This window comes from Protopterus annectens, chromosome 14.part0, assembly GCF_019279795.1.
Source record: "Protopterus annectens isolate FY-2018-M chromosome 14.part0, PAN1.0, whole genome shotgun sequence".
In the NCBI taxonomy this organism is placed as follows: Eukaryota; Metazoa; Chordata; order Ceratodontiformes; family Protopteridae; genus Protopterus; species Protopterus annectens.
Window position 1 is genome coordinate 261506368 of NC_056748.1, and position 24460 is coordinate 261530827.

The following is a 24460-nucleotide window of genomic DNA, read 5'->3' on the forward strand; positions in this document are numbered from 1 at the left end:
AGAAGGACATGTACAAGTATAATGACAGGGTGAAATAATGTAGAGGAAAGTAAACAGAAATGTAAGCAAAGAAAGTACCTGGTAAGAATGCAAGCAAAAAACTGATAATGTATTAAATAGATCTGATTTATGGAACAATATAAATCAAACCATTGGGTACAAAAGTGGAAGAGATAAAAACATCCATTGTTTTGGGAAAAGAGACCTTAGGGGACATTGGGCCAGATTCCAAATGTTTTTGAAAACAGCACAGCATGCTGAAGGAAGAGGTCAGCACACCAGATGTGAACACGATTTCAGAAGACATACTGAAAGCAGTCTGGGTACTTAGCTATTCAGTGTAGGATAATTATAGATTTTGCACACACCTGTCAAATTCCAAAACATATGCATGCCCGATGCAATTTAAATGCGACAAAATAAAATGCCAACTCCATTTCCAAAATCCTTGGCATATGCTACACATCATCAAAAGAAATGAAAACTACTACTATGGATTCTGTCATATTCTCATATTCTATAGGAATACCACAAAAAAAGAAAAAAAAAGAAAAGAAAACAAAAATACAATCAGCAGTGAATGAAACAACTAAGGAGGAAGAAATTCAGTTTACAGCCCTCCAGTCAGAAGGGTTGCAGGATGTAATAGTATAGCAGCCATGGATGAGAATATGGCTGTGCACCCTAGAAGACAGCCAGCTAGAGAGAGAGAGAGAGAGAGAGAGAGAGAGAGAGAGAGAGAGAGAGAGAGAGCAAGGCTGAAACTAAATCAGTTGTCAGACCAACAAATAATTGATGGGTACTCCCTAGACAGACATTTGTTGCAGGCTGTTTGCAACATGTGTGGCCCACACATGTCTGTGTGGACCTTGCGAGGCAACCCCATTCCCCTTGAAACCAAAGTGTGTCTCAGCCTTAGTATACCTGCATCTGCGGCATTCCAGGGACATATGGGGGAGTGTCACAGATGGCTGCCTGTTTCATCCTGGCAAAATTCCTGCCAGCAGTGTGCAACAAGGTAGATGACCACATTTACTTTCCATCCTCCATCAATGAGTGGAGAAATGTAATGCTCCAGTTCTACAACTTTGCAAAATTCTTACATGCACTTGATGCAATAGATTGTACCCACATCCCTATTAAGACCACAGTTCATCCAGAAGCAAATAGAAAGGTCTGGCTATCGCTGAACTGCCAGTTTGTATGTGCAGCAGATGGGACCATAACAAACCTCATTGTAGCAAACCCTGGAAGAGTCCATGATGCTGCCATATGGAGGTGAAGTGGATGGCCACATTCCAGCAAAGTGACATACCTTCCTACTAGGAAAGTACAAGAAAATAGCTAGGATGTAAGCTAAGGACATCCCTCTCAACAATATCCATGATAACAACATGTGTGTTTACTCCCCATAACAGATGACCACATACTGTGAAACAACAAACCTTGTAGACGAGGCCTACATCAGAATTCATGTAACCACAAGAAATACCATAGAGCGTGTGTTTGGTGTATTGAAAGCTGGGTTCAGATGTCTGAATACATCTGGGGTTGCACTGCAATGCACACTTCAGAAGGCAGCATAGATGATAATAGTGTTTGTCATGCTATACAACATGCTATCTAGAGCACATGACAGTCTTCCAGCTACAGGTGTGGATGAGCTACACCAAAAACCCCAGATGTCTGAAGAGGACATCCCACAGGTATCAGGGGGAGAAGTAGGAAGACATCGAGGCAAAAGACAAAGGCGTGAACAACGGAGGGTGTGACCACAAGTGCAGGCCCTGGCAATATGGCAGCATCTGACACACAACTTTCAGTTATGACATGTCACACATACAGAAGTACACAGCAGCATGGATTGCATCTAATGGCAATTAGCTAGTAGATGTATACACTGAGCTTCAGACTAAACAACATACTCACAACATGTAACATTATGAGCATACACAAATGTATCATAGCAGGGATCATCAACTCAGGGCACAACTGACACAGGTATGCATACAGACTCATACTGGTGTATCTGTGTATGGCACACAATAAGAAATATACATTAGTGCAACACATTTCTATCTATCTACTATAAAAAGCTGCAAACAGATAAACAATGCAGGGCATATTGCAGGACTGTTGATAATATCACAAGCCAAATATGTCACTGTAAAGTATGGATAAAGTAATGCAATAAATGGAGTCAGCTATGTTTCATAAAACTGTTGGACTACAATGGCATCAGACTTGTCAGCGAAGACAGATGACAATGTCAGTGTTCTGTACAACAATCATCATCACCACAGGGTGAGAATGACTCTAATGGACAGAGTCGATCAACTGTCTGTGTTACTCTAACACAGTTTATTGTGTCCATGCTAACAGCTCACACCACATTCTGGTCTGCCCTAACCATGCATGGAAACACTTGACCCAGGTTGCTACACATAAAGGACTGATTGGGCTATGCCAGGATGAGGAGGTCAGGGAGCATGAATGTGACCTGACTGTCTGTTCATGACTGCCAGGCCCACAGCAGATGGGCCAGCAATAGAATTGCATCATGTTGAAGCATAGACATTGATGTTTGATGGGTAATGTTGGTTCTGCTGAGAGGGGACCTGCCTCTCCCATGTGACAATCAACCTAGCACAGTCAGGGCATGCAGAACCCTGCTTGTACTATGGCACTGCTGTAGTACTGTAGAGGCCAGGGATTGTACAGACTGTGCAACAGATAACATACTTTCATTCTGTGAAGCCAATGATGTCATTACTTTACCGTGTCTGCACTCCTGTCCTTCATGCAGCACACCCAGCTGGTGTGCAACATGATCTGTGGCACGGGCAAGTGCATGGATGTCAGATCCTTGGCATTGCTGGCTATGTTTGTTTGCCTGTAGCATAGGCAGACACCATCTAACACATGCCCATGCACACTAGCTGCACACATACATCTACTGTGATGGGTAGTATGAGTGCATTGTTGGGAACTGTCAACATCAGCAGCAATCTCAACATTGATCTGTTGATTACAGGCTTCATTCTGTCCCCCATCTGATGTCCCCTCCTTGTCAGAATGGCTGGACAAGTTTCTCCCTACATCTAAGGCTACAGCCACATCCACATGACTGTCACCATCTTGGCTGGACTGTATCACCGTGGCACTGTCCTGTGTCAGGGGTCATGCTGTTGTATTGAGACACATCAAATCCCACATCAGGATCAGCAGATGGTCTAATGGAGAATAAAGGCAGCTGATGTGCTAAAAGAAGAGACAGATGACATAGATCAGGACAACTTGCTTGCATCACATGCTGTATATCATTAAAGACATATGGCACATATATCTCACTGCAATGCTACTGATAGTACTAATTTACCATTAGGTCTTATCTGTGTATGGGTCACATAATCTGCATAACAGGGAGTTGACAATTATCTAATATGCCCAACATACATGACATATGTGATGAATGCAGACATAACACACACCTGAAAATTCCTTGTGGGGCAATGGAGTGATAGAAAAGGGATTCTCTTCAACTGTTGTATTGAAACAAAGTCAGCATCATTAAACACATCATTGCTAGCATGAACCATTCAAACAGCTTTAAAACATACAGTGGGTATTACAGAGACATACCACTTGTTTGTGTAATTGATGGTGATGCAATTGGTTCTATTAATGGGTAAAAGGACACAGTATTATTAATGGAAGACAACAAGTGGAATAACAGCAATGACATATGAAAGATACGTAACACTATACCACTGACAGACTCTTGCTGTTGTCAGTTTGTGTGTTACCCTGTGGATCCTGCAGTGGTAAAGTAAAGAGAAAGACAACACAGGCATGTCTGCAGGCAACAGAATACTGACAGGATAACATATATGACATAGTAACAGAGGCTGTGGATACTCATCTGACATATGGTGCACCTGTTGGACAGATGTCCCTATGTAAAAAAACAGTGACATTAATGTCATGTATCAGATGTCTGCTACACATTGCTGTAACCTATGAACCTGTTGTGTTAACACGCCTGCTCTGTCTGCACTTGCATCTGCATGGCTTGAGTCCCCAGTGGATGGATCTGTAGAGTACAATGTTAGGGAAATATCAGTATGACAGTAAACAGTAGTGCCATGATATGAGGCTGAGGCCATAACAGTTAGTGGTCACAGTAACACTGTTTTGAGACACTCATCAGCCATTCCCTAATTTTGAGTAAAAGTAGATGGACCTAGGAACACTAATGCATACAACATTATAGATGTTGGTTGCACTGTTTGGTCTGTACTACAATTGTATGGCTACGTCATTACACTTACATTGATTTTCATCTCCCTGCATGGAACTCTGTGCTCGATTCAATTCCACTGACGTAAATCCAAAATTACAATACACAAATTTGCATGCAACAGCAGTATGCAGTGATTTACTCTATAGCAGCTACTATATTCTCATTTTTCTGTGGGGAGAAATTGTCACCCCTAGGTCTGTTTGCCATCTGAAGGACAATGATATGCACGTGTTCATATTCATGTGGTCGCCCACTTATGGAGATGATTATTTGGACAGCTTATGTCACTGTAAACAGTATGCATTCCTGTGCAATGCAAAAGTCTATGAAACACTCACTGTGACATCTAAAGACTTAACACCAATGCTTGCATACATAGCAGTTGTATAAGCAACATAACTTATAATATTTTTATTTATTTAACATTTCTTTACCAGGAAAGTCCGATTTGGAATGCAGCCAATTTTCAGTGGAGGCCCAGGGATAAATGCTCTAGATGCATGTCTTTGTAACGTGGGAGGAAAATGGACCACCCAGAGGAAACACACATGAATGCAGGGAGGACATGTAGGCTCCACACAAAAGGTGCCCCTGGTGAGAATTGAACCAGAAAACCTCTTGCTGTGAGGCAACAATGCTACCACTGCCCCACTACGCTGCCCTTGGAGGGATATAGAAGAGCTATAGTGAAGGGTTGCCGAGGTGTGGAGATAGCTGTTGGATGCCTACAGTAAGTATCATAATACTATGCATACCTAAGCATTTCTACATAGTTTTGAGCTATAACTTTGTACCAAATATGTCAAATTCATGGCTTTTATAACCATTAAGTAGCTGTTCTAACAATTAGCTCATTTGGATAATTAAGTAAACCTGGTGATTGCTCACTATATAAGTATGGGTTCTGTTCCTAGACTGTTAATATTTTTTACTAATCTTTATAATGTACATAATACTGAAAATGTTAGATGTACATAGGTTCTGCAACATATAACAACATTGTTTCACACATCCACTATAGTCATGTATTACTGATTTCTATACCACCTAGGCTGCTGCTGAATACGCATTTCGTAGTTACCAATTATACTACAAAAGTATCACCTACTCTACCTATATGTGTGAATAGTAACTCATAAATAACTTCTTTACTTCCTTCTTCTTAGTAAAGTGAACATTCTTATTACAGTCCCATGCGTTTAAGCCAAGCGGAATGCCTATTCATTTGTTTACACATCTTTTCATTATTGTGTTGATAGCTTTTATTTCAGTAGATTATAATGTTATAATGGCCAATAGCGGTTATGTGTCAGATGTCTCTGTATTCATCTATTATCTGCAAGAATGCAGATACACACATGCAGCATCTGTTTGTTAAGAAGGAATGCTTTTTGGCTGGTAGCTTGACCTGTAAAGAAACAGGCCACCATGCCTATATTTTGGTGTGTTGCAGGTTCATTTCCACATAGGGGAAACATATCATTATATTCTTATCTTTGTATATGTCAGACATTGTCAAATATTCTTCTCTACATAACTGATATTAATGTTTATTTTGTGCATGCTTACAAATAACTTGGTTATTCATTGAATGGCTACAAATATCTTCATAATGTTTGTTTACAGCAACTCTTTAAGTACAGGGTTGTGTGTAAAGCTTGCAACAGACTGTTGTATGTCTGACAAAAAGTTTTCTGGAATATGGTATTATTTATAAAAGTGCTACTAAGTGTGGTTTTGTCATTCATTATTAAATTCACTTCAACAACCACATCATCTTGATTTTTCAGTCAGATGGTCAAACTATGCAGAACAGGAAGATTTGCGCATTGCATTTGCAATGTATACTTTACTAAGGAATATCTGTAAATGTAGTCTTCTGACATACCTTACTGTGTCCCTGATGTACAGCACCTTTTATGTCACTGTTAACAGAAACTATGTGATACATGACAGCATCGCACTATCTGAGGGATGAAGGTTTTTGCTTGCTGTTATGGGTTGTGACCACTATGCTGACATGAATTCACTCTTGCAAATTATTTATCTAAATGTCTAACATGCTATCGTTTTTTGAAATCCTAAACGGTGATCTAAATTAGTAACCCATCCCTGCGCATTCATAACCCCAAGTCTTCACTGCATTCCCAACACACACACTCTCTGGTAAAATGGATTAGCTAGCCAGGTAGGTGTCAGAGTTAGACTATAGATATAGATTATTGTTGCAGGTTTGCATCTCTGGTCCTCCAATCTGTGTTCAATTCTGTTAAAAGATGTAAAGGCCTGTGTGTGTGTGTAACATTACAAAATATATATGGTGATTCTCTGATGCTGTCCAAAAGTAAAGCTTTTTCAAACCTGATCCCAACAATGTGTATCCCTGTTATTTGAGGACTACATCCAGAGTTGCCAGATGTCCCTATTTGAGTGGGACTGTCCTGGGATCAGCAGCCCAATTCCGAGTCCTGCACTGCCGGTTAAAATCCTGGTGAAATAGCTTCCACTTTGCGATTTATGATTGGCCCGTATGGCAGTATAAGAGCCAATCATAAATTGCAAAGCAGAGCCCCTTCTGTTCAAGGCAGAACAGTGGGCTGTTCTGCACTGAACAGAAGAGGCTCTGCTGTGCAATTTTTTTGATTGGCTCATATACCGACATATGAGCCAGTCAAAAATTGCAAAGCAGAGCTACAGAGCTATTTCTCTTTAATGCAGAACTTCCTGCTGTTCCGTGTGAGGGAATTTTTTTTGTCCATAACTGTCCCTTTCCAGATCTGATAACCCTGACTTCATCATTCACAGTTGTTCTTTTCTTTTTGCAGGTGACAAGGATAGGACCCAAGCAGATGCACAGGCTTGAGAAGCAGTGGAGGGAGAAAGGTATGTTACTTATTTTTTTCCATTTTGTTAAATAAAATGTATTTAATCCTTGTTACAGGCCTGCATTTTTTTATATTACCATGTATATTGCTTAAAAATCTGGAATACCTATAAGGCATCAGTAAGGTAAGTGCAATAATCACACTATACCTGTGCTTACAAGTCAGACTGAAATACAGATAGTTTAAATATCATTTAGCAGCAAACCATCTTTTCTGAAGATGTTTTTTGAAATGCAGGCCACAACTTAAAATGACAGTTGGGTTTGTGTAACTGTCACACATATTCTGAGGTAGATGTTTTACACACAAGTCTCTAGTGCTTTCACTGATGCTTATAATGCATGTGTTGGTACACTTGTATGTGTGGATGTGGTTCCCAGTGACTAGTCTGTTGTGCATAGCTTGCCTATTCACATACTGAACAGGTGCTGCTGTATCACTGTTGATGCTGATTTTGCAGACTGTGTGGCACGCCCTTCAGTTCAACATTGGTATTGCATCTGCCTACAACTCCTTGGGTGTTTTTCTTACAATATACCTGTATCCTGTGTTTGTGGATACTTGTGCAATTAGGTATTTCTTTCTTCCATTTTCATAATCAGCAAGCATCATCAGGATGTTTGCATTTTGCAGGCTGCTGATTGCTAATAAATGTATATAGGTTATGCACACAGTTGTAGACCAACAATAGTGTTTGTACAAAGTATACTAGATTCGTATGTGTCATGGGCTGTGACTGTGTTTATGATTGAACATTATTATTTGCTGTTGTTGTATTCCTTATATTGATGTGGAGTCAGTGAGGCTACCGCCTCCTTTATGTTCTCTCATATGTGTCACTAAGCTCCAGCTGGTGAAGAAGAAGCTTCCATTCCTTTGTTTAGTTTATAATGCCAAGTGGTTAGCACTTTACTATATTGGTAGACAGCAGTGAATGACCATGCTGCCTGGCTCAGATGTTTGTCATATGGCTTGCATATTTTCCATGATATTGTCATCTCACTTCATCTTCATTTTAACATTGTTAATTGGCAGCTATCTACATAAATCATTACATGCAGAGAGTATAATTTACATTCACACACACACTTAACTACTCCAGGAATACATTCAAGGGAAAAAGAATGGAAATAATAATATCTTGACAGACACTCACCTGGACAATTTACTGAGGTGGGCAACATTATTCAACAGTGCACATCCCAATACTAACATTATCTTGGCATTTGCAAGCTTTTACTTAGTCAAATTTTATTTATGGTAATGTTGCAGCCTTGCTTGAACTGCTCTAATTGTGTGATAGTTACATTCTTCCTGACATGTACTTTCCTTCCACATTCAGCTGCTCATGCATTATGGCAGTTAACCTGCAGCTACTGCTGTCAACAATTACCCTGTAGACAGATGTTTTACTGAGGGAAACTGAGAGACAACCCATGGTGACTGTAGTCCAGCACTGCCACATATTGCTGTATCATATATGTACAACAGAAAGACGTGTCATTGTCCATGTGTTTTGGATGACAGCTGGCATTATAGCATGATGTCATGTTGTGTGCCATGTGTTGGTAGTGCTGATGCCATGTGGGGTCATATAAAGGTATGTCATACATATGGACAGTCCTACTTTTCTGACTGCATCGAATGTCAATTTAACATTAATGTATACATCATGGTAAGGATCATTTATTCAGTAACAGTACAGTATGCCATGTTTGCTGTATGTTACATTTCCACACCCATTCCTTATTAAAGTAAGTTCACACTGTCCGGCAATATTTAACTGATGATTGTACATTGTCTCTGCACATAGTCCGATACATACTGAAGCAGCATTGTACTTTTGACATGTGAGCATTCACTGACTTATTGCTGATGTACTGTAATGATGCTCACAGGAGTGCCCTCTGCTCAGTAATGAGCAGGATGCATGACATACACCTATGGTTGTTTAGTCCACATTAGCATTACAGTATATGTGTATGTGATTGAAATTCTTGCTTACCTATTCCTGTTGATGTTACATGATTGTCCATTACTATGTGTGTGTGATTTATACAAGCCCATTTGGTTGGACATCAGCAACTCAATCTGCCCATGTAACATGCATTTTCTTAAATATATTTTGGGTTGGCTTCAACAGCACCCCATGTGCTGTACCCCTGCATTTGCAATGTGTAATCTTTTCTTGTTGTCCTGCTTTATCGTTATCTTCCTTGAAGTGGCCCGGGTTGTCCATCTCCCTTCCACCTTAGTAGTTATGTTATACATTTTGCAGATATGTTTGCCTATGTTGCAATTATTGTCCATTGCCATGTATTACATTGTTGACATGGTCAACATGTGCCAACTGCATAGCCATTTTACAGATGCAGGACATCTGAACACAAGTCGCTTTACTGCTTACACCACATCCTTGTTCTTGTTATAGTTGTGTTAACCAGTATATGTTGTTGAAATTGATGTGCACAACCTGATTTTTTTTTAAGCTGTAGCATTAGATTTGTGCAAATATTCTTACATGTCATTGGTAAGTGTATTGACACTGCTTTCATGTATGTTCCATTTAGGCCATTGACAGTCATGCATATACACCTAAACCTGTGTGTTGCTTTTGACATGGCATGCATGTCACATATATGCATTTCATTACACATTTGTTTGGGATGTGTACACCTACTTAGGTTCAACGGTTCATAGGCTGGTACTAAGCTATCGGCCCTAAGGCCTATACAAGCCTATCCATAACAATTCCCTGGGTATTTCTTTCCACGATATTTACTTCCTTGGACCCCTGTCTAGCAGGGCGATGGACATGATCCCTGGGGTGAATTTCATATCTCCCATCCAATCGTCAAGGTTCCTTTTGAAGAGGGCCAAGGAGGCGCTCTACTTGACATGTATAGGCAGTCTATTCCAGAGTATGGGGAGTCTCTGAGTCAGGAACCTATCCCTCCAGCATGTTTTGTTCATTGTGATGACAAGGTTTAGATCCCTGGAGCATGTGGCCCTGAGGGATTGGGATTTCTTTAAGTGAAGCATGTCCAACAGCTCAGGGTTTGACATGGCCTTGTATGTTAAGCAGAGATTGCCTCAGAGTAGACAATATGCTACATAGTATAGCTGGAGTTTTTTTAGATGGTCAGCATAAGTCATCTGCTTTAGGCCTGTGATTCTTTTAGTGAGGTATTTCTGTGGCCTTTCCAGCTGTTGTAGATGTCTTGTGAGGTACATACCAAATGGGGAGTTGTACTCTATAATGGGTCTAATGAGGGATGAGTATATTGGGACAATGACCTCCTTTTTTCTGGATGTAAAGCTCTTAGTGATGAGGTGTTCTACAAAGAAGGATTTCCTGACTGTTGTGGCAATGTGGTTATCAAAGGTGAGACCACTGTCCACCTGTGTCCCTAAGTCTCTCATCACACTTTTGGTGTTTAGTGTACTGCTACCTATGTGGTAATTCATAGGTACATGTTTTTTTCCCAAAGGGGATAACTATACATTTCTTGGCATTAAGCTTGAGCCCATGGCTCTGGCACCAAGCATCTGTTTCTGTAAGCCCTTTTGTAGAATAGCTACATCATTTGGGGATTCAGTAATGGCTCTCAGTTTGCAGTCATCTGTGAGCTTTGTTAGCCAGAGTCCCTTAGTGTTGGTCTTTACTTCAGAGAAGTAGATGCCAAACAAGAGCAGTCTGAGGACTGAACCCTGAGGTACACCACTTGTCACTAGTCTGGAGCTGGATTTGGAGTCGGCTACTTTTACAATCTGGGTTCTGTCAGTAAGTCAGTTGGCAACCCATCGAGTGATGTAGGGATTTATACCCAGCTTAGTAAGTTTATCTATGATTCCAGAGTTGGGGATAGTGTCAAAGACCTTGGCAAGGTCCAGATAGGCTGTGTGGACCGCCTTACCCTCATCCACAGCTCCTGAAACTGATTAGAAGAAGTCAATCAGGTTCAGGAGACAAGATCAACCCTTCACGAACCCAAACTGGGTTGGGGTCCAGTGTTTAAAGGTTTCCAATGCCTTTGTTTATAAGTATCATGATAATGCATTCCATGCCCTTGCAGATCAGGCTCGTCAGACTGATGGGACGGTAGTTCCTGGGATCCAAGGTGGATTCCCCCTTGTGGAGTGGGATAACTGTAGCTGAGCACCACACAGTGGTCATGAAGTCTGAGGTGAGGCTATGATTAAAATGACACTTAGGTGAGGTGTCAGTTCATTTTGTAATTCATGTAGTAGACAGCCTGCGATGTCATCTGGTCCCATGGATGCTATATTCTTAGCTTTGGAGAGTGCAGTTTCTACCTGTCTGGCCGTGATTACCAGAATATGGCAATCTTTTGGTATTGAGATGGGCCCTTTAGGGGGTGAGAGGAGGGTAAAGTTGGCACTAAATCAATCTGTCAGGATATTGGCAATATCCTTGGGATCAGTATATTTAATGCCATTCTGTTTTAGCTCAGAGCAGATATGAGCATTGCCATTTAGATTCATGAAATAACTAAAATGCCTTGTGGTTGTCTTTGGAATATTTGGCAATTTTATTTTCATAACTAGCTTTGGAGAATTTTATGAGGGATCTTAGCTTCTTACTGAGGCTGGTAAGGGAGTTTTTTGCATCTTGGGATTTTCCTCTTTTCTGCAACAGTTTCTTCCTTCTGTTGTATAGTTTGTTTATGGCAGGAGACCACCTGACTGGCTTCCTTTTTTTGGAGGAGAGTGTCTTGGTTCTATCTGGGATGGCACGATTCATGCATGAGTGGATGTGCTCATACAGTGCCTTAGTGTAGGATTCAGCAGTCGAACTTTCAGCTCCCGTCTGCATGGGTGTCATGAAGTTTGTCACTTCTGACTTGAGTAGCATGAAGTTGACTTTGGAGAAGTTTTTTACGGAGGTTTCCTTACTGGGTGGTAGAGGTGGGATGTGGATGTCAAGGGTGATTAGCGTGTGTATTTAGCAGCCACGTTGGTGCTTTGCTGCACTTCTGCTCTTTGGTACTGTGCTTGGTTGTTTGCCTTTCAAATGGATTGTCAGAGGTTCAGTGCTGCCCTCTGCTGGAATAATCTAACATTCCTAGATCTGCATTTGCTTATCTGTGATGTTGTGTGGCTTAAATTTGCACTGCTGACAGACCACTTACATATGTGTTTATTTATCCAATGTTTACTATGATCCTTATTTATAACCTCACAACACACATCTACCATTGGTCATACACATGCAGGTATGGCTGCCACACAGTTTGCAACATGTTGTAATGTGATAATGAATAGGTAAATATGCTTTTCGGCATTTCACCGTGGCTAGTATATATCCCACCCTGTTTGACAAATTTCCAGTGCCTGTGTAGTACATTGTGCTGTCTGTGTAACTTACCTGTCCTTGCTGTTTTTCCCAACCTTTGTCATGTGTTGTGATATTTCTCCTGTGGGTACACCTGCTGCAGTGCCCTTCTCCTCCTCTTTCCCTTGCTGTAGCTTTCCTTCTATTCTTAAAAAAATAAAAGAAAAATGAGGCCTGTTCCCAGAAAAAAAATTGCCAATGCCCTTCTGCCTTTCCCTTAGATTTTCCTATTCTAATATACCTCTTGTGTGTTGATCTACTTTACCCATAGCCCACGTCTTTTCTATCTCCCAATTTCCTTGCGTGTGTGCATGAACTGTGTTCCCCACACATGTCACACACCCATTGTTACCTAATGTTAGCTGTGGTAATGTGGTCATGATTGCCTTTCACCTTTATTCATTTTTTTATTATACAATTTATGGATTCCATTGGAATCCATAAGTCATAGCTAGCATATTTTAATAACATACTTACAGTGATATTACATAGTTGTCTTTAAGCTTACTGGAGAAATTCAGTTATTGATATATGTTTATGACTGTCAAGCTGCTTAGATTGTGATATTCTTTCTTTGTTAATGTATGTCATGCTTTGACAGTGATTTTTCATTACTTGTGCACCGTCACTACTGAAATATTCCATTGTGCTTCAAGATATTCTAAGTTCAGTGTGGCATATTTATATAATATGTTGTTATCCACAGCTTTGCAGCTAATAGCAACATAATGATCAGGATTCCGTAAACTTTATGGAATTTGGCCCATTATTTTTGAAACTGGGGAAGGGCTAGCAAAGTTTTTGGAATATTGCAAAGTAAGAGAAATTTTTGTGTACAGTGGTTATGTGATAATGTCACAGCTTGAGATTTTACATTTACATAGATTGTTATGAAAATAAATATTTGGAGAACTTTTAAAGACAATATGTGAGATGGTTAATGATTTAAAAAAATAAAAGATGAATGAGCACTGTGGACTGGATAGTGGGATTGTGTGCTTAGTTTAAAAATTGAAAATGAAATGTAAAAACACATACCAAGTATGATAAATTTTGAAGGTAATAGAGGTGTTTTGGGATGCATGGGACAAACAAAAACCTGTTTTTTTTTCCTGTGGGTCTGAAGCACATTTAATAGAAGAGTGTAAAAAAGTAATTGCATGCAATGTGGGGAAAGAGGTCATAATGCAAAGAATTCTGTTGCTCTATGTTTTAATTGTAAGAAAAATGTCATTTTAGGATAGGCTGTAAATAAAATATGAGTGAAAAAATAGAAAGGAAAACATACAAGAAAATGTTGAAATAGAAGGGAGGGCAATTGAAGTAGCAATAGATGCTGAAAATTAAATGAAGGTGATGGAAAGTAGGAGAAAATGAGGGGAAAATAAAAAATAGAGACAAAAATGTTTGTTTATATGGAATTTTACATAAAGAATGAAGACACTGATGAAAATGATGAAGAGAAATGAAAAAGTGAAACACGGGAAAAGAAAGTATATGATAAAAACATTACAATAAATGGGAGAAAAGGATAACTGATAATGTGAGTATAATATCATTGAATGTAAGTAGCATGGCTAATGATGTTAGGAGGTTAATTGTGTATCACTAGTGTGAGAAAAAGAAAGCTGATATTATATATGTTTAAATGATGTGAAGAATATTAAAAAGAGAAAATATAACAATTAGAATAGTTATGGGGAAGAAGAGGTTTGTGGAACACAGGTGCTGAAAGATGTCCTAGGTAAGAAATAATCAAATTATGTTGTTAGATCATATTATGGTAAAAGCATGGATGGTATCTTTATTGGATATAAGATTTAAAGGTACACTATTAAGAATAAGAAGAAGAATATGTGGACAGAAAACAAAGGCAGAGTTATTTGTCATAATAAAAATGTATGTTGTTAATATGGATGTTGTAATGTTAGGAGATTTTAACTTTAATATAAGAAAAGAAAAAGGAAAAAAATATAAGCGATAAGGTTGACAGAAGTGATAACAATAGGACAAATAAAAATATGGAAAGAAAATATTTTACATACATAAGGAGTGATTAAAAGTCAGAAATTGATTTTAATATGTGTTCAGATACTATGCAAAAAATGAAAGAAAGATAAAAGCAAAATTTTCAGCTCATGAAGTTATATAAACAGTGGTTAGAAGAAATAAAACAGTGATTAGGACAAGAAAACATCTCAAAAATTGAATGGAACTCGTAAAAAGTTGTTTGAGGATGAAAGGAAAATATGGGAAGAACATAAGACAATAATACTTGTGTATAGTAGTTTGACTAATTGGTGGTTAGAATATAAAAGAAAGATTAAAGACGCATATATAGAAACACAAAGGGAATATTTAGAAGATTAAAAGAAGAATAGAAACAATAGATTAAAGATGTAAAGCTGCATCTATAGAAATACAAAAGAAATATTTAACAGAAAAAAAGAATATTGAAAAATAATGAAAGAAATGTTGGAAACGTAGGCATAAATAATGGAGTGTATGGGGAGAAAGATAGTAAATTATATAAAGAAAATAAGAAAAAATGCAGTATTATATATATTATGGAGACAAGAACTATTGGTAAAAGGCAAGAAAATAAAATAATGCCCCTTTTAAGTAAAAAACTTGAAAATAGAATGCAGTTATGAAAAGTATTAATTTGAATAAGAACAAGAAAATAAGATGAGATAGCAAAAGAGGTGATCATATATTTAAGAAAAAATAAGAAACATAAAAGATATAATAAAATGGAAAGTGGAGAGTTTGAATGAGAAAAAAATGAAATGCTAACAAAAGAAATAGCTGAAGAAAAAGTAAAGGAGAAAGGAGGCATTAAAGAGTTAATGAAAATTCAGTGCAAGGTCCAGGCAGTTTGGATTATACATGATATATAAATATGACAGAAGAACAAAAACAATTGGGAGAAGGAGGAGATTTGTGAAGGAGTTATTAAGATAAGAAAGAAAAGGAGGGATACAGATGTATTAGTTAATTGGAGAACAATAACTTTGACTAATAAGGATTACAACATTTTTATGAACATAAGATAAACAGAAACTGAAAAAAGATTTATGAGACTGTGAAAAAAGGAATATATGGTGTAAAAAATTGCAAGTAAAAGAAACAATAATTACTAAGGAGGTGATGTATGTAATATTAAATGAGGAAAAAGATGCAGTAAGAATGGAAGGCTGTGATGTAGAGAGAGTATATCATAATATAGAATGAAAAAATGTGGGACATTATAGAAGAAAATAAAATAGACAAAAATGACTAGATTACTTCAAATTGGAAATGAAAATAATTGTACTGGAGTTATGGTTAATGGTTGTAATATTTGAAAATGTTTGTACAAAAAGGTGTTAGACAAGGATGTCCAGTAAGTACTATATTATTTGCTTTAGTCATGAATGCATTTATAAGAAACAAAATTGGTATGGATGGTTCCATATACAGGTATTGTGGAGAAACAGAAATACCTTTAGCTATGAGTTATGCAGATGATGTAATTGTTGGTAAAAGTTATTAGACAGCTGAAATATGTAAAAAAATGGAAGAATGATTATGATATGCAGGGTTAAAGATAAATAAAAGAAAGAGTAAAGGACTAGGAGATAAAGATCATAAAATAAAAACTGAATTTAATACTACAGAAACTGAAATTTTAGGAGTCGGATTTGGAAGTTATAAACATATACAAGAACAATGGAGAAAGTTGTTTGAGAATAAAGAATATGAGAAATTTTTGAAAAGGTTTTATGCCGAGTTTTAATTGTGGCATGCTAGGTACAGCATAAGGCACCGAATTGCATACTAATTAACCAATTCAAGATGGATAAGCTATTCAACAATCTATCAAGCAATCATGTACATTTAGTGCAGGTTTTGGCCTCAAATTCTAAAACCTATTGGAATATAGCCACAGAAACTACCCTGCACAGAAAGAATATTAGGGGCTGCTGTTGCTCTTCTGCATGTGCAACAGACCCAAGTTTATGCTGCTGCTGCTGATAGAAATCAGACAAGAAGGAGAAGGTTGCTTAAACCCAGTTTAACTTTTCATGGTCTGCATGAGGTAGACTCTAGCTCTACAAGGTAAATAGAAACACATTCCAGGATCTCTACAACCTCTTTCATCCTTGACTCAGAGCAAGGAAAAAACAAAGGGAACCAATACCTGTGGAGACCAAGGTATGTGTAGCACTTAGAATTTTAGCTACAGGAACCTTCCAGAGACCAATAGAGGACATACTGGGGGTATCATAGGCATCAGCATCCAGGACTCTCCATCAATTCCTGAATACTATGTTACAGCAGATCAGTCACTACATATATTTTCCTCGTACCCCTGGAGACAGAGCTACAACTATGAAGGATTTCTACCCCATAGCACACTTGCCTGAAGTCTTAGGTGCCATAGACTGCTCACACTTTGAGATCAAAGCACCACTCAAGAAACAGGGAAACCCCAGCAATTACCATGACTCCTATATCTGGTACAACTCTCAGCTGTACCAGAATTTTTCCAGAGTGGGATGTCGCACAAGGTGAATTAATGGGACATGCAGATTAAGTACTCGATTCATGGCTGATACCCATCGGAAATTCACACACACACAAACACACACACACACACACACACACACACACACACACACACACACACACACACACACACAACACACCAAAAAATATTATAATGAGGCATATGCTCAAACAAGTGATGTCATAGAGTGTGTGTTTGGGCTGCTGAAGTCATGGTTCTGGTGCTTAGATACATTGAGGGGGCCCCTGCAGTATGATCCCAGTACTTCTGCTGTACTATTCTTAAAAATATTATCCAGAGAAAACAGCTTTAACAGGAAAACCAAGGAGAATGGGCATTACATCCTACCCACATTGGCAAGGTCACGACAACCACACACAGGTGAGGGCTCAGATCCACCAGCCACTGTGAGTGTAGTTGGACATAGGCATGCACAATATGCCCCCTCCCTGGCCAAGAGGTAATGTATAGCACATATGTTAACCACATAAGGGATGCAACTTTCATCCTATGCACATACATACATACAGTACAAATTGATGCCAGGCAGTGCTAACAACCTTTACTTACCTATGTAATGGATGTGTACTGCTGAAACCACACAGAGTCAACCTTGAATTAAAACAGTTGTAACTGCAGGATTGTCAAGGTAAGTGATGAACCTGGAACAGGAAAATAAATGGGTAAGAACACAACTGAATGGTAGATTTTTGCATACTGTTACTTGCTAATGTACCTAAGTATAAAGTGTGAGTTTTACAGCAATGACATCAGTATGTGACAGCACTGACTTATGTCAGTAGCTGTCTGCTCTTTATCAACTAATAGGCCTCATGCATCAAAGATACACACAATAAAAAAACTGTAAGAAATCAGTACAGTTTTCAGAATCGCATCACCAAAACATATATACTACATACTCAGTCAGCTAAGCAACCTGTGCATCAGAAAAAAAATATATAGGTTCATAAGTGAATACTAGGCTAACTGCCCTGAAGAGCCATTATAAGCCTAGTCAACAACCCAAGATCAGAATCAAATGCTGCACCTTGTGACTATTAGGTAAAGATCTTAACCATTACACTCCCTTGTATGTATCCCTGAATCCAAAAGATATAAAGAAGGAGATTGTACAGTAATTGTTTGCACAGGTTGTTGTTTGAGGGGTGGGGGAAGGAGGCCAAAGCTGACACAAAAGGTATTTAGTGTGTGTGTTAGTAAGGAAGGCAGGTAGTCAGAAATTTAGCTAATTATCAAATGGCCAATGAGAGAGAATGAGCTGCAAGTCTCACGAATGACCCATGTACCTGTTGTGTGTGTGTGTGTGTGTGTGTGTGTGTGTGTGTGTGTGTGTGTGTGTGTGTGTGTGTGTGTGTGTGTGTGTGTGTGTGTGTGTGTGTGTGTGTGTGTGTGTGTGTGTGTGTCTGTATGATCACTCGAGGTGAAACATGTGTTAGTGCCTGCAAGAACACAGCCAAACTCTGTGCTAGCTCTATGTCATGGCAGGTTGGGCAGGTATGAAGCATGCATGGTAGAGGAAGAAGTTCAGTGTCATCACCCCCAACTGCAAGAACTGGCTCTCCCAGGAGTTGCACTGGCAGGTTCATGTCCATGTTTAGATGTGGTTCTGCTACCCATATGTGACTAATGTCTACTGCATGAGCTCTCCTCGTGATTACACACAGGACCATGATCCTGTGGCCTACCATGCCTAGGTGTGGACACCTCAACTATTGATGGAGCAATGGGAATAGTACCAGTACAAGAGCAGGATTGGGCATGGTCACATTTGCTAACAGCAGATGATCATGCTGACCTACATCCACATGGATGCTGTTCCCCTCCCAGCAGGCATTCCATCACAGACAATGTCCATTCCATAGTGTCCTTCATCTGATCCATTGAATGGAACACATAGCGGAGGCAGTCAGGTATGTCAGGCTGTGCCACATTTTCAGCCCTAAGCATGTCCTCAGAGGCCCTAGTAGAACATGCCTGTGCCTCCAGGATGGCTCTAAACATACATCAAGTGGCATGTAATGACACATCAGGATCAGGTGGAGAGTGGACAGCAGGCCTTCTCTGAGTATCCCTAACAACCCTCCTGTGTGGCACCTCACCACACTTTGGCTATGGCCAGAATCAACTAGCACTGAACGTACAGTAACCACACTGCCTTGATCAAGCATCTCTCCCTCCACCTGTGCAATATGTGAGGGCTTAGTGGAACAAGTATGCATAGGTATACTGACTATGCCTGTCAGAAATCCAGGGGATAGTTGAATGTCAACCTCAGTGTAATATTCAATCTCTGTACCCCCTGACTGTGCCTCTGTTTGGCCACCATCATCATAATCATCACCATCATCTTCATTATTACCATCATCATCATCATCATCATCATAGCCTACTGCTACTCCTTCATCAAGTGATAAGATTCCTAGACTTCCATAGGATCATTTGTGATAATAAGCAACAAACATGGGAGCAAAATTACTGCTACACTAAGTATTAAAAACAATTGATATGATAAACTAATACTGGTCCCACTATCACAGATTGTACAACAATGCAGACACTCATTACACCCACCTCACACATGCATATAAATGCATCTATCTGAAGAATGGTCATCAATAAGTAAAATAACATTTGCTTACCATGTGCAGATGACTCCACACTTTGTAGGGAGAATGGTCCTGGAAGAACTGGAGCAAGGTAAGGACAGCAATTAAAGATCACAATGGAAATAACACCGGAGGATGGTGAATATACAATTAACTATATGTCATGTAAGAATAGTTTATAACTGAAATTTGGATGACATGTCCACATGCAGCCCATGTGTAATGAATAACTGTATTGTACAGAAAAAAAATTTCCCCAGGAAGTATACCTCAAAATGTATATTTTAGTATACAAGCAAATCTAGAACTTGCCATATGTAAGCTGACCTGGAAGCTACTTTTGGGATACAGTTGTCCTCCCAAACAATCAACACCAACACCAAGCTCATGTTGGTGACCAGTTTCAACTGAGCTGTCTGGATCTGTGACAGTGGACAGAAATTCTTCATTTGGTGTAAGTGGGGCCTCAGTAGCAAGCCACCTCTATAGCCAACTGTTCTCTGGCAACAGCAGCTGCTGTCCTCTGGGCTGATAAAATCATATCAGTGATCCAGTGATGCACCTTATCATAATTCCTGATGTACCCCCCTACTGCATTGACATAATTTACTAACTAGTTCCAAATCTGCATTTTGGCAGTCATATCCACATGTCCCCTCTCAAGCAGAAAGGTGCCATGGCACCTGAACACAAGGATTATCACTTCATTTTTAGAGTCACTGAAAGGAGGTTACATGGGTTTGTAAGGGTGGATGCCATACTCCTATGTGACATAAAACAGAGAATTATACAACACATAAATATCACCAAAGTAAAGTCTTGCATGCTTACATATTTGTCCATTAAGCACCAAAAGAATACCTTTCAGTTATTAAAACCGAAGCTTATGTGGTTGTCCACTTCATCTTCACACACAAACCAAGGTTTGTCTAAATCAAGGAATACCACTTTAGTAATGTATTATATTTCCCATTAAAATATCAGAATCACTACACATTTTCAAGAGAAAAGCACTTGAAATACACTTTTGTTCTGTTATCAAACAAGTGGTAGGTGGCTGTACACTGCAAAGCAACAAACAAATGAAGGTTTGTACAAACCAAGAAGTACCACAGAAGTAAATTCATATATATATATATATATATATATATATATACTTTCCACACAATTATCAGAATGTGTACACATTTACAACAGAAAAGTCAATTTATGATTGTCAATCACCTCTCACTGTGTACACCACTTCCCTGGAGGAGACCCTGGGCCATCTCAGAAGCATAACACCTGTGTCAGTAGCATGTACATTGCCATTTATCTATAATAACATAGATAGATTTGTAAAATACAATTTTAAAAATAATACTTGTGATGAAAGTTTATAACCTATTTAAAAATGGAAATTCCTGCCAAAAATGCCTATGCCAACAGTGAAGTATAAGAAGTGCATACAGTAAAAGTGCCATTTTCTCCTGAATATATAAATTGATTTGTAACATGTCACAAAATCTAGAATGTACTTGAATAATGTAAGCATACTTTACCAAAACTAGAAGCCTTATGTGCAGATAAATAACTTTCAAAGGAATAGCAATATTCTGTTTAGTCATTATACACAAGTCTCCTCACCACTTTCCTAGCTACGCAGTTAACTTTTTATGGTGTAGATTCAGGCCTCTGAGCATGGTGAAAATACAGATGAGGTGTGAACTCATTAGGTTTGCTGGATACCAAATGTTTGACTTTGTGCAGCACATGTAAATATATTGTACGCTCTATAAAACTGTTAGTTGCTAATGGCTTGCAACTGTGAATGATTAGTGGGAGGGAGAAGGAAGACACAACAGCAAATCAGTCTACCTTACCTGCAGTGGGTGTGTCACTCAGGATATACTTACAAACTGTAAAAACAACTCTATCAAGCTTTTAAATGGAACTAAACAGCACACCTTTATCATTTTTGTTTAATAGTAGACAAGCTCTCCTGCCTGTGCTGATAAATGTTTTTCACTACAACTTACTTTTTATTATACAGTTAAAGGAGAATGATACAAACTGCGCTATAGTTTGCATGTCTGAAATTACAGTGGAGATAATGGAAGAATGTAAACAATAAAAAGAGAAGATAGAGATGCATTTGCGCAAAGATATTCAGAAATGGTTGTGTCATCACTCACTGCACTAAAGATGTAACCCATATATGTACAACCAGCTGAGAATGTGCAAGTGTATGTTATATTAATAGAAAAACAATAAACCAAAAAGACTAACCATCTCACAAAATAATACATTTATTCAATAAACTGCAACACTGCAAAGCTTTTGAATGCAAAACTCTTTATCAATGCATTTATAATTTACTTCTTATTGGTTTATTGCTTATCTGTTTTAATTCTACTATATAGTCCATTTAGCTGGTTATCTTATTTTGTTTTTGGATATTATGGTAAGTTATTGCTGTAGAGGAAACGGGAGTTGCTTATATGCATGTGATTTGCTTTCCTGCTGCAAAATTTTGTCGTTAGCAAATAGAGATAACACACTTCCACTGTGTTTTATTATTTTTTTAATATTAATATTTGTGCAGTACGCGGCTTAGTGCATACACAGTGAAATGCATAACTATTTAAAATTTAATGTCAGTTGTCTTAAAAAGTGCAAAACTGTTTGGTGCCATTGAGCTGCGGTCAGCAGCTTGGGAGATATGGACAGCATAAATTACACCTGTGACTCAACTGTGTGTGTAGCACACCTTGTAAAGATATCCAGGGAAATAGCCCATAAGATAGTTATACCTTAGTTCAAGTCCCACATTATTTCTTTAAAGATAAACAATACTAACCATTGTTTACAAAAAAAAAATATTTTTGCTTTTGCCTGTCTCTTTTGTTCATAGGTTCATAGGTTCATAGGTTTATACTAGGCTATCTGCCCTAGGGCATTTATAAGCCTAGCCCAAAGTTTTGTGGTTTTCACCACCCCTTAAGTTTGAAGGGTACTATGCCCATTATTTTACCGTGCCTCTGTCCAGCAGTGACACTGAGGTAATCCCCGGGGTAAACCTGCGATCTCCCATCCATTGGTCAAGATTTCTCTTGAACAGGGCCAGTGAGGTGCTCTGCCTCACATGTACTGGGATTTTGTTCCACAGCATAGGGAGTCTCTGGGTGATGAATCTGTCCCTCCAGCACGTCCTATTTATAACTGTGTTGAGGTTTAAGTCTCTTCCTCTTGTAGTTCTTATGGATTTAGATTTTTTGAGGTGGAGCATGTCCATCAATTCCGGGTTGGACATGGCCTTGTATGTCAGGCACAGGTCACCTCTGAGCAGACGGTATGCGACTGAATAGAGCTGGAGTTCCTTCAGTCGGGCAGCATAAGACATATTTTTGAGACCCTTTCTCCTTTTGGTGAGGAACTTTTGGGGCCTTTCCAATTGCTGCAGGTGTCGGGTAAGATACATTCCGAATGGGGCATTGTACTCAATCATTGGTCTGATGAGTGATGAGTACAGGGGAACAATGACCTCCCTTGATCTAGATGTGAATCCCTTCATGATCAGGTGGGCAATGTAGAAGGTTTTCCTAACTACTTTGGCAACGTGAGTGTCAAATGAAAGGTTACTGTCAACCTGGGTCCCCAGATCCCTGATAATCTCTTCTGTGCTTAGTGGATTGCCACCTATATGGTAGCTAGGGGTAACCTTGTTTTTCCCAAAGGGTATGACTATGCATTTTTTGGTGTTTAACTTTAGGCCATGGCTCTGGCACCAGTTATCCGTTTCTATGAGACCCTTCTGGAGGATATCTGTGTCTGATGAGTTTTCAACTATGGCGCCCAGTTTGCAGTCATCTGCAAACTTTGTCAGCCACAATCCTCCTGTGTTTGCCTGTACTTCTGAAAAGTAGATGCTGAACAAGAGGGGGCCCAGGACTGAGCCCTGTGGGACACCACTTGTGACCGGCTTGGAGTCTGACATGGCGCCAGCCACTCTGACCCTGTGGGTTCTGTCACTTAGCCAGTTTGCAACCCATCTTGTGACGTATGGGTTTACATTTAAGTTGGTGAGTTTTTCAATGATACCCGAGTGGGGTATTGTGTCGAAAGTTTTTGCAAGGTCAAGGTAGGCTGTGTGGACTGCCTTGCCCTCATCAATGGCCTTGGTGACTGTTTCAAAAAAAATCAACCAAGTTTAAAAGGCATGATCTGCCCTTGACAAAACCAAACTGGGTTGGATCCAATGTCTGTAAGTCCCCTATGTCTTTATTTATGAGTTCCATTATGATCCTCTCCATAGCTTTGCAGACCAGGCTTGTCAAGCTGATGGGGTGGTAATGTCCAGGGTCAGTGGAGGCACCGCCTTTGTGAAGTGGGACCACAGTTGCCGTGTGCCACTCCTTGGGTACGTATCCTGAGGTGATGCTAAGATTAAACAGCTGCCCTAACAGCGGGTTTAATTCCTCATTGAGGTCATGGAGCACACAACCGGGGACACCATCTGGTCCCATAGATGCTGTGTTTTTTGCCTTGGAGAGAGCAGTTTTCACCTGAGCATTTGAGATGTGTGGGAGGCTACAATCTGCTGGGATAGATATCTCTCCTTTTGGGGGGGAGGGGGGGGAAATTTGCACTGAACCTGTCAGCCAGTATGTTGGCAATGTCTGTTGGTTCAGTGAATTTTACATCATTTTGAACTAATTCTGAGCATATCTGGGAGTTTCCTCCCAGGTTTCTAACATA